We start from the raw sequence: 9856 nt of genomic DNA, 5'->3' as shown, positions 1-9856 counted from the left end.
AACTTGAAATGAATAAAAGACCTCAACGTGAGACAGGAATCCATCAAAATCCTGGAGGAGAACAAAGGCAGTAACCTCTTCGACATCGGCCACAGCAACTTCTTTCAAGATATGCCTCCAAAGGCAAAGGAAACAAAAGCAAAAATGAATTTTTGGTACTTCATCAAGATTAAAAGCTTCTGCACAGCAAAGGAAACTGTCAACAAAACAAAGAGGCAACCCACGGAACGGGAGAAGATATTCGCAAATGACAATACAGACAAAGGGTTGATATCCAGGTTCTATAAAGAACTGCTCAAACTCAACACACATAAAACAGATAATCAAGTCAAAAAATGGGCAGACGACATGAACAAACACTTCTCCAATGAAGACATACAGATGGCTAACAAACACATGAAAAAATGTTCATCACCACTAGCCATCAGGGAGATTCAAATCAAAACCACATTGAGATATCACCTTACACTAGTTAGAATGGCCAAAATTAGCAAGACAGGAAACAACGTGTGTTGGAGAGGATGTGGAGAAAGGGTGACCCTCTTACACTCTTGGTGGGAATACAAGTTGGTGCAGCCACTTTGGAAAACTGTGTGGAGATTCCTTAAGAAATTGAAAATAGAGCTTCCCAATGACCCTGCAGTTGCACTACTGGGTATTTACCCCAAAGATACAGATGTAGTGAAAAGAAGGGCCATCTGTACCCCAATGTTCATAGCAGCAATGGCCACAGTCGCCAAACTGTGGAAAGAACCGAGATGCCCTTCAATGAGTGAATGGATAAGAAAGATGTGGTCCATATACACTATGGAATGTTATGCCTCCATCAGAAAGGATGAATACACAACTTTTGTATCAACATGGAGGGGACTAGAAGAGATTATGCTGAGTGAAATAAGTCAAGCAGAGAGAGCCAATTATCATATGGTTCACTTATTTGTGGAGCATAAGAAATAACACAGAGGACATGGGGAGATGGAGAGGAGAAGAAAGTTGGGGAAAATTGGAGGGGGAGACGAACCATGAGAGACTGACTCTGAAAAACAACCTGAGGGTTTTGGAAGGGTTATGGGTGGGAAGTTTGGTGAGCCTGGTGGTGGGTTATGGAGGGCACATATTGCATGGAGCACTTGGTGTGGTGCATAAACAATGAATTCTGGAACACTGAAAAGAAATTTTAAAAAATAAATAAAAATTATTTTAAAAAGAAATCAATTACAATTAGAAAACTGGAAAATTAAATGGTATTTTTCTTTCTAGGACTTATTTCACTTATCAAAATACCCTCTAGATCCATCCATGTTGTTACAAAAGGCAAGATCTCATTTTTTATGGCTGTTTCATTATTATAGCTTTATAATATAGTCTGAAATCAGAAAGTATATATTTAGTTTTGTTCTTTTTTCACAAGATTGATTTTGCTATTTGGAGTATTTTTGTGGCTCCATACAAATTCCAAAATAATTTGTTTTATTTCTGTGAAAAGTGTCATTCGGATTATGAAAGGGATTGCATTGAATCTATAGATTGCTTTGGGTAGTATGGACATTTTAACAATATTAATTCTAATCCATGGGCACAGAAGAGCTTTCCATTTTTTGTATCTTTCTTCAGTTTTTTGCACCAATATCTCATAATTTTAGTGTATAGGTGCTTGCCTCCATGGTTGAATTTATTCCTAGGAATTTATGTTTAAAGGAATTATTGATAGGTATGTACTCATTGCCATTTTCTTGTTTTCTAGTTGTTTTTGTAGTTCTCTTGGTTTCTTCCCTTGTGGTTTGATGGTTTTATTTAGTGTACTTTTTGGGCTTTTTTCTCTTTATTTTTGTGTATCTGTTGTAGATTTTTGTTTTTGTTTTGTGGTTATCATGAGATACATATATATATATAGAGAGAGAGATAGATAGATAGATAGATATAGATATAGATAGATATAGATATATGTCTATTTTAAGCTTATAGTTGCTTAAGTTTGAACATATTCTAAAAATATTGCATTTTTACTCCATCTACCTGTTTTAATATTTTTAGTGTCATATTTTACATCTTTTTATCTTGTGTATTGTTTAAGTTCTTGTTGCAGTTATAGTTGATATAACTATTTTTGTCTTTTAACCTTCATGCTAGCTTTTTAAGTGGCTGATCCACAGCCTTTCCAATATATTTGTTTTTCTAGTGAGATTTTAAAATTTCATATGTTTTCTTATTTCTAGTCAGTTATTTCCCACTTAGAGGAGACTCTTTAATATTTCTTACAACACCAGTTTGTGGTGATGATTTTCTTTAATTTTTGTTTATTTGGGAAACATCTCTCCTTCAATTGAGTGATAACCTTGCCAGGTAGAATATTCCTTGTAAAGTTCCCCCTTTAGAACCTTTAAATATATCCTGCCACTCTCCTCTGGCTTGCAACCTTTCCTTCCTTCCTTTCTTCCTCCCTCACTCCCTCTCTCTCTCTCTTCGCCTTTCTTCTTTTTTTTCTTTCTTTCTTTCTTTTTCTTTCTGAAATGAGAGACATTTTATTTTATTTAGTTTTGAGGGGACTCCACCTTTTTAAATTTATTTATTTATTTATTTATTATGCTCAGTTAGTCAACATATAGCACATCGTTAGTTAAAAAAAAACTGTTTTAATTATTTTCAGTTAGCCACCATTAGTTTTTGATGTAGTGTTCACTAATTCATTAGTTGTGTATAATAACCTCTGCTCATCACAACACGTGCCCTCCTTAATGCCTATCACCCAGCTACTCCATCCACCCACCCCCCTTCCTTCTGTAACCCTCAGTTTGTTTCCCAGAGTCCAGAGTCTCCCATGGTTTGTCTCCCTCTCTGATTTCTTCCCCTTCACATTCAGTTTTCCCTCCCTTACCCTATGGTCCTCAGTGCTATTCCTTATGTTCCACATATGAGTGAAACCATATGATAATTGTCTTCCTCTGCTTGACTTGTTTCACTTAACATAATCCCCTCCAGTTCCATCCATGTTGATGCAAATGGTAGGTATTCATCCTTTCTGATGGCTGAGTAATATTCCATTGTATCTATGAACCACATCCTCTTTATCCATACATCTGTTGAAGGGCATCTCGGCTCCTTCCACAGTTTGCCTATTGTGAACATTGCTGCTATGAACGTTGGGGTGCAGGTGCCCTTTCTTTGTACTACATATGTATCTTTGGGAACTTCTTGAGGGCCCTCCATACTGTTTTCCAGAATGGCTGTCCTAGCTTGCATTCCCACCAACAGTGTAAGAGAGATCCCCTTTCTCAACAGTCATGCCAACATTTGTTGTTTCCTGCCTGTTAATTTTAGCCATTCTAACTGGTGGGAGGTGGTATCTCATTGTGGTTTTGATTTATATTTCCCTGATGCTGAGTGATGTTGAGCACTTTTTTAATGCATCTGTTTGTCATTTATATGTCTTCTTTACAGAATTGTTTGGTTCATGTCTTTTGCCCATTTCTTGCCTCGATTATTTGTGGGTTTGGGGGGTGTTCAGTTTGAGAAGTTCTTGGATACCTGCCCTTTATCTGTAATGTCATTTGAAAATATCTTCTCCCATTCCGCAGGTTGCCTCTTAGCTTTGTTGACTGTTTCCTTTGCTGTGCAGAAGCTTTTTATCTTGATGAAGTCCCAAGTCTCAACATCACTCATTTTTGCTTTTGTTTCTTTGCCTTTGGAGACATGTCTTGAAAGAAGTTGCTGTGGCCAATGTTGAAGAGTTTACTGCCTATGTTCTCCTCTAGGATTTTGATAGATTCATATAGCAATACAGCCATCTGGCAGAATACAAAATCAATGCACAGAAATCAACTGCTTTTCTATACACTGACAAGATAATTATAGAAAGAGAAATTAAGTAATTGATACCATTTACAATACCATGAAAATGTACCTAGGAATAAACCTAACCAAAGAGGTAAATGATCTATACTCTAGAAACTACAGAACACTTATGAAAGCAACTGAGAAAGACACAAAAACATTCCATGCTCATGGACTAGAGAAATAAACATTGTGAAAATGGCTATGCTGCCCAGAGCAATATACACTTTCAAAGCAATCCCTATTAAAATACCACTGGCATTTTTCAAAAAACTGGAACAAACAATCCTAAAATTTGTATGGAACCAGAAAAGACCCTGAATCACTATGGGAATGTTGAAAAAGAAAAAAACAAAGCCTGGGGCATCACATTGCCTATATTACAAAACTGTGATCACCAGGACAGCATGGTATTGGCACAAAAACAGACACATATGGAACAGAATAAAGACTCCAGAAATGGACCTGCAATTCTATGATCAACTACTATTTGACAAATCAGGAAAACATATCCAATGGAAAAAAGACAGTCTCTTCAATAAATGGTGCTGGGAAAATTGGACAGCTGCATAAAGAAGAAAGAAACTGGACCATTCTCTTATACCATACACAAAGATAAACTCAAAATGGAAGATATAGAAATACATTTCTTAAGATGGAAATCAGATGCAGGTTAGCACAGCTGAAAGAGCTGAAAAGCAAGGGCCTGTGGCAGAAAGTGGGGATGCGAAATGAGAAGCAAGACAATGCATGCCACAGAATTCCTGGAAAGATCAGAAATTAGAGATAGCAGTGACTAAAAAGAGCAGGGGTGCCATAGGAGACAAGATGGCGGGGAAGTAGGAGGAGGCGCCCATTCAACCTGCACCCTAAAGTGAGCTGATTACCTTCCAAAGATCTCCAATCACCCACGAAATCAGCCTGAGATCAGAATTATACACGTCTGTATCTCTACTGGAGCAGAAAATGCTAGTGGGCAGGTAAAGCAGAATGGGAAAGTCGGACTGATATTGGAAGATAAACAAAAGGGGGAGGGAGCCACCAGAGGCGATCCGTTGGAAAGTAATATCCCAATACGAGAGTGCCCTGCGCCTGGGGACCAGCATTAACTCAGGAGACTGGTAGAAAGCACTCAAAAAAAGCAAAGGATCATGGGGGGGGGCGGAGATTGCGGGAATCGGGGTGTTAGGGTCAGTGCTTAAGTCCCCAGACCCAGGACAGCCACCCCTGGCGCAGAGCCAGAGAGAGTGCAGCGGAGAAACCAGGTCTTGGTCCCTGAACCCTGAGAGTACCTGGCGCCTGGCTCCCATGAGGGGCTGGGAGCCTCACCAGCCAACAGAAGCACAGCCTTTTTGCAATCCCCACGCAAGTGCCCTGCTGTGCCATCAGAGTCCGAGTCATGCCCCGCGCCCTCCCCAGAGAAAGGTGCACACAAACAAGGCAATCCCAGCCTGGGCCAGTGGGAAAATCTGTGTGTGATCTCTGCTTCGAACTTCTCTGGCAGTCTGGAGCTGCCCAGACAGCTGCCGTGGTTTTGGGTACAAGCAAAAAATCCTGAGTCCCCAGGGACCGTGACTGGGAACCTGCTCTGCCAGCGGCCAAGGGGAGATTTTTATGGGCTCTACAGCGGGACTGAGGCTCTAAGAGGGGGGTCAGGGTGCAGTTTGCTTCCCTCTAAATCTACAAAAACCATCAAAAGTGGGTAAGGCGAGAGAGAAAAACAAAAGTGAACAAATATAAAAACCTCCAGAGAACAAAAGCCTGAAAAAACCAGTTTCCTCAGAGCCCACCCCCTTGAGGGAGGCAGGAGGACTTAGCTGAGAGAACTTCAGGGACTGAAAACCCACGTGGCAGGCCCCTCCCCCAGAAAACCAACCGGGAAAGAAAAAAAAAGACTACAAGAGAACAACCACCACTACTTCATAGGACAATTTTTATTATTAATTCGATCCCACTATTCTGGCTCATTTTTTTATATAGTTAATTTTTTATTATTATATAGATAATTTTTTAACCTATTTACCATCACAGTGAGATGTCCAGTACATCAAATTCCACAATAACCTTCTAACCTGAACTTTTTGATACATACACCTGTGTTTTCCTTTTGCATTTCTATTTTTTAAATTTCTTTTATTTTTAATTTTAGTTTAGTTTAGTTTATTCCTTTTTTTAATTTTTATTTTCTAATATTCATGTAGACCTAAACTTCAAGGTAATCCCCTTTCCCCAATCAATGCCACCCCTATAGGTAAACCAATTCCTAATCCCCCCTTATCTTAGGAAAGTTGAGTCCTTTAACAAAGATATCAAGATACATCCAGGAAGAATCAAAACAACCAACCTCACCCACACTGGGAATTTACAACCACTCTCCCATCTTTTTCTTCCACCAGTATTTCTGTGTTTTTGTGTTTGTCCTGATAGTATATAAATCTTATACTCAGGGTTCTTTTTGACGAGGTTCTTCCTTTATTTGCATATATATATATATATGCAAATATATATATTTTTTTCTCTTGTCATATACTTTTATCAGTCTTTTTGTTTCTCTGTGTCTGTTTGTATACTTCATAAATCTTACCTTGGGGCCCATTTGGGCTAAACCTTCTCTTTTATCTCACCTTTCTTTCCTGTCTCTCTCCCTCTCTCTTTTTTTTTCCTTTTCTTTTTCTTCTCATTTGGGCAGGGAACCCTGATTGCTCAGAAGCATTCCAGGGTGCACCTTGACTGCACCACAGTCGATACACCCAGCTACACCCGTTCAGCCAACTCTCACCAAAATGACTAGGATAAAGAATGCCCAACAGAAGAAAAATACAGAGGATGGACCTTCTGCAACAGAGCTAATGGCTATCAACATAGCTAATGGCTATCAACAATATGTCAGAAAGAGAATTCAGGCTAACAATTATCCAAGCAATAGCTAGGTTGGAGAAAGCCATGCGTGACCAAACGGAATTGATTAGGGCTGAACTGAAAATGACCAGAGATCATGTTTTCAATATTAGGGAAGAGCTGAAAGCTACCAGGGATGAGCTTCACAATGCTCTCAATGAGTTCCAATCTAATCTAAATTCTCTCAACGCTAGAGTAACTGAGATATAAGATAGAATTAGTGATCTGTAGGACAAACAGATAGAGAGAAAGGATCAGGAGGAAGCCTGGAACAAACAGCTTAGAAGCCACGAAAACAGAATCAGGGAAATAAATGATGCCATGAAATGTTCCAAAGTCAGAATTATTGGAATCCCTGAAGGGGAGGAGAAAGAAAGAAGTCTAGAAGATATAGTGGAACAAGTTCTTCATGAAAATTTTCCAAACCTCATGAGTGGAACCAGGATTTATGTACTAGAGGCCGAAAGGTTTCCCCCCAAGATGACAGATTCTCGAAAGTCCTCGAGACACCTAATAGTAAGAATGAAGAATTATAATTGTAGGCAGAACCTCTTGAAAGCAGCTAGGACAAAGAAGATCCTTACATACAGAGGAAAGCCCATCAGAATAATGTCAGACCTGTCCACAGAAACCTGGCAAGCCAGAAGGGCTGGCAAGAAATATTCAGGGCCGTGAATGAGAAGAACATGCAGCCAAGAATACTTTATCCAGCAAAACTGACATTCAAAATGGATGGAGAGATAGAGTTTCCAGGACCGGCAAGGCTTAAAAGACTATGCAACCACCAAGCCGATACTGCAGGAAATATTAAGGGGACTTCTTTAAAGGACGAAAAAGCCCAAGAATCGCATTGAACAGAAATATAGACAATCTACAGAAAGAAAGACTTCAAAGGTAACATGATGTCAATAAAAACGTATCTATCAATAATCACCCTCAATGTGAATGGCCTAAATGCACCCATAAAATGGCACAGGGTTGCAGACTGGATAAAACAATAGGACCCATCCATATGTTGTCTACAAGAGACCCATTTTGAACCTAAAGATACACCCAAACTGAAAGTGAAGGGATGGAGAAGCATCTTTCATGCCAATGGGCCTCAAAAGAAGGCTGGGGTAGCGATTCTCATATCAGACAAATTAGATTTTAAACTAAAGACTGTAGTCAGAGATCCAGAAGGACACTACATCATTCTTAAAGGGACTATCCACCAAGATGATCTAACAATTGTAAATATCTATGCCCCCAATATGGGAGCAGCCAATTACATAAGAAAACTGTTAATCAAGATAAAGAGTCATATTGATATGAATAAACTAATTGTTGGAGATCTTAACACGCCTCTCTCAGGAATAGACAGATCATAGAAGCAGAAAACCAATAAAGAAACAAGAGCATTGAATGGCACACTGGACCAGATGGACCTCATAGATATATACAGAACATTCCACCCTAAAACAACAGAATACTCATTCTTCTCAAGTGCACATGGAACTTTCTCCAGAATAGACCACATACTGGGTCACAAATCAGGACTCAACCGATACCAAAAGACTGAGATTATTCCCTGCACATTCTCAGATCACAATGCATTGAAATTGGAGCTCAATCACAAGGAAAAGTTCCGAAGGAACTCAAACACCTGGAAGCTAAAGACCACCTTGCTTAAGAATGCTTGGATCAACCAGGAGATCAAGGAAGAATTGAAACAATTCATGGAAACCAATGACAATGAAGACACTTCGGTCCAAAACCTATGGGATACAGCAAAGGCAGTCCTAAGGGGGAAACACAAAGCCATCCAAGCCTCCCTCAAAAAAATTAAAAAACCCAGAACACAGCAGCTGTCTCTGCACCTTAAACAAATGGAGAATCAACAACAAATCAAACCAACTCCACACATAAGAAGGGAAATCATCAAGATTAGAGCTGAGATCGATGAGGTAGAAACCAGAGATACCATAAAATGTATCAATGAAACTAGAAGCTGGTTTTTAGAAAGAATCAATAAGATCGATAAACCATTGGTGACACTAATCCAAAAGAAAAGAGAGAAAGCTCAAATACATAAAATTATGAATGAAAAGGGAGAAATCACAATGAACACGAAGAAGTAGAAACAATGATTAGAAGTTATTATCAACAGTTATATGCCAATAAGCTAAGCAACCTAGATGAAATGGGTGCATTCCTGCAAAAATATAAACTCCCAAAATTGAATCAGGAAGAAATTGACAACCTGAATAGACCGATATCTAGTAACGAGATTGAAGCGGTGATCAAAAACCTCCCAAAAAACAAGAGCCCAGGACCTGACGGATTCCCCGGAGAATTCTACCAAACATTCAAAGAAGAAATAACACCTATTCTCCTGAAGCGGTTTCAAAAAATTGAAGCAGAAGGAAAACTTCCTGACTCTTTCTATGAAGCCAGCATTACCCTGATCCCCAAACCAGGCAAAGACCCTACCAAAAAGGAGAATTTCAGACCAATATCACTGATGAATATGGATGCTAAGATTCTCAACAAGATCCTAGCAAATAGGATCCAACAGCACATTAAAAAGATTATCCACCATGACCAGGTGGGATTCATCCCTGGGCTACAAGGATGGTTCAACATTCGCAAATCAATCAATGTGATAGAACAAATTAATAAGAGAAGAGAGAAGAACCACATGATCTTCTCAATTGATGCAGAAAAAGCACTTGACAAAATCCAGCATCCATTCCTGATTAAAAGACTTCAAGGTATAGTGATAGAGGGAACATTCCTGAACTTCATCAAATCTATCTATGAAAGACCCACAGCAAATATCATCCTCAATGGGAAAAAGCTTGCATCCTTCCCGTTGAGATCAGGAACATGACAAGGATGCCCACTCTCACCACTCTTGTTCAACATAGTATAAGAAGTCCTAGCAACAGCAATCAGACAACAAAGGGAAATAAAAGGTATCCAAATTGGTAATGAAGAAGTCAAATTCTCTTTCTTTGCAGATGACATGATTCTTTATATGGAAAACCCAAAAGACTCCACCCCCAAACTACTAGAACTCATACAGCAATTCAGCAACGTGCCAGGATACAAAGTCAATGTACAGAAATCACTGGATTTCTTATAC

At 39.2% G+C, this 9856-nt stretch overlaps 1 protein-coding gene across 1 annotated transcript in view; it reads right to left on the bottom strand.

Moving 5' to 3' along the window:
- Positions 1–1424: 1424 nt before the first annotated feature.
- LOC309855898 (uncharacterized protein) overlaps positions 1425–9856 on the bottom strand; it is a gene marked incomplete at its 5' end in the record, with an annotated part of 123406 nt that continues 114974 nt past the window's right edge. The window contains one exon of the mRNA XM_082716517.1: positions 1425–2505. The remainder of the gene's footprint in view (positions 2506–9856) is intronic.

Source organism: Mustela nivalis, assembly GCF_964662115.1.
Source record: "Mustela nivalis genome assembly, chromosome: X".
Taxonomy (NCBI): Eukaryota; Metazoa; Chordata; class Mammalia; order Carnivora; family Mustelidae; genus Mustela; species Mustela nivalis.
Note: the sequence above shows the minus strand (reverse complement) of the source record. Positions and strands in the feature narration are given on the sequence as shown.